Source organism: Mandrillus leucophaeus, unplaced genomic scaffold (genome assembly GCF_000951045.1).
Source record: "Mandrillus leucophaeus isolate KB7577 unplaced genomic scaffold, Mleu.le_1.0 Scaffold53, whole genome shotgun sequence".
Lineage (NCBI taxonomy): Eukaryota > Metazoa > Chordata > Mammalia > Primates > Cercopithecidae > Mandrillus > Mandrillus leucophaeus.
In genome coordinates this window covers 1,340,475-1,342,906 of record NW_012105697.1, presented here as the reverse complement: position 1 = coordinate 1,342,906, position 2,432 = coordinate 1,340,475, and the positions used below count along the sequence as shown (strand labels likewise).

General features: G+C 60.7%; 1 protein-coding gene across 1 annotated transcript in view; it reads right to left on the bottom strand.

Moving 5' to 3' along the window:
- Positions 1-2,432, bottom strand: part of TMEM190 (transmembrane protein 190) — a 9,463-nt gene that overhangs the window by 5,869 nt on the left and 1,162 nt on the right. The gene's annotated exons all lie outside the window — the stretch shown is intronic.

Here is a 2,432-nt window from a genome sequence, read left to right as displayed (position 1 = left end):
GAGACCAGCCTGGCCAACATGGGGAAACCCCGTCCCTACTAAAAATACAAAAATTAGCTGGGCGTGGTAGTTACTTGCCTATAATCCCAGCTGCTTGGGTGACTGAGGCAGGAGAATTGCTTGAACCCAGGAGGTGGAGGTTGCAGTGAGTCGAGATTGTGCTACTGCACTCAGCCTGGGTGAAGGAGTGAGACTCTGTTCCAAAAAAAACAACAACAAAAAAATCAAAACACATACAAACACAAACAAAAACAGGGAAGGGGACAGGCCATGTGGCCCCTGCTGAGATTTGAGGGCCTGGTGGGCTGGAGCTGCTCGGAGACTGTGATGGTGGCTCCTGGGCAGGGAACCTCCATATCCCTCCTAGATCTGTTTCCCCATTTGTGAACAGAGGTTAGAGAGTGGAGGGAGGGAGTCAGCCAAATGGAGATCCTGACGCTTCCACATTGATTCCCACCCTCCGCTCCCCAATGACTGGGAGGAAACTTGGCTTCCAAGACGAGGAAGCCGGACTGAGGGACTGGGTTGGGACCATAACCCCTAGTGCACCCCAAATCACCCAGTCAGCTTTGCAGCACAGTGAGAAGGGAGTCTCAGCTCCCCTGGGACAGTCTCTGGGCTGGAACTGCTGCATCTGAGGGAAAAGGGGGTTGGAAACTCAGACACCTGCATTAAAGGGAGAAGGGACTGGGGCCTGGACTCCTGGGTCTGAGGGAGGAAGGAAAGGGGGCCTGGACTCCTGGGTCTGAGGGAGGAGGGGCTGGAGGTCCCAGACTTCTGGGTCTGAAGTAGGAGGAGCTGAGCGCTGGACTCCCAGGTCTGAAGGATGGGGCTGGGAGCCAGAATTGGGTCTGAGGGAAGAAGGCCTGGGGACCTGGACTCCTGGGTCTGAGGGAAGAGGGGCTGGAGGTCCCAGACTTCTGGGTCTGGGGGCCTGGACTCCTGGGTCTGAGGGAGGAGGGGCTGGGGGTCCCAGACTTCTGGGTCTGAGGGAGGAGGGGTTGGGGGCCAGGACTCCTGGGTCTGAGGGAAGAGGGGCTGGAGGTCCCAGACTTCTGGGTCTGAAGTAGGAGGAGCTGAGCGCTGGACTCCCAGGTCTGAAGGATGGGGCTGGGAGCCAGAATTGGGTCTGAGGGAAGAAGGCCTGGGGACCTGGACTCCTGGGTCTGAGGGAGGAGGGGCTGGGGGCCTGGACTCCTGGGTCTGAGGGAGGAGGGGCTGGGGGTCTGGACTCCTGGGTCTGAGGGAGGAGGGGCTGGGGGCCTGAACTTGTGGGTCTGTGTGGATGGTCCAGGAGCCAGACCCATTTCTCAGGAAGCCCCATGGGGTGACTCCCTGTGTTGCCCATCTCTCCTGTAAACATCCTGGTGGGTACTGAGTGGGCCCCGGGCTGCCTTCCTCAGAGATGACACAGGTTAGAGGGGTCTCTGCAGGGGGCCGGGGGTGGGGGTCAGAGGGGTTGTGGGGCTGAGGCCCGGCAGCTGCTGACCGTTTCCTGTGTCAACATCATCTGGACCCACTTCCCAATTCCCGGGATTCCTCAGGGATCAAGGAGGGGGTGGGGGGTGGGGCCGCCTGGCCTTGGACCGCGGCTTGGGACTGGGGGGGCCCCCGCCGTCACGGCCCTCACCGCTAATGACAGGTTTGGGCTGCCTCTGTGGCCAGCCTGCCCCGTCACCCCCCAGAGGCCAGACAGGACCCCCCAGGGACTGACAGACGGACACACACACAGCCTGGGACCTGCTGACCTCACACCCTGCTGGCTCAGCTTCCCCCCGGGGCCGCGCGGGAGCCAGGACTCCCTGGTCATCCCCCACGTCCCCGTGGCTTCTCCCCAGTGTCTCTGACCACCCCAGGCTTTGTGCCCCGGCTGCCCAGTCTGTTTCCGAGCCCCCAAGCTGGTCTCTAGCTTCCCCTGGGTTCCACAGCCCTGGCTGCTTCCTGGGGCCTTTGTCGCCCCTGTCTCTCCAGCTCTGTTTGTCTCTGTCATCTGTCACTTTCTTGGGATTCCCTAGTCCTGCCTCTGGGTCTCTTTTCCGATCTTCATCTCTTTCTCTCTCTCTTTCTCTTCTTTTCACAGAAGTAGCCCAATGTGTCCCACCCTGATCTGGGCAGACCCAGGAGTTGCCAATAACTCCCAGCCCCGCCACTCTGCACCCGCCCTCTACCTGCACCTCCTGCAGCCACGCTGTCGGGATGGAGTCTGAGCCCACAACCCAGGGCTGGGGACCCAGACGAGACAGGAAACTGGCAGCAGCTGGGACCCTGGATTCGTCCCAGACCCATGACCTTCCCCATACATGCTCCCCAAAGTGTAGAAGGGCCACAAGATTCTCCTCTACCTTTCTTGAACTAGAATTTAGGGCCCAGACTCCTGGGTCTGAGGGAGGAGGGAGCTGGGGCCTGGACTCCTTGGGTCTGAGGGAGGAGGG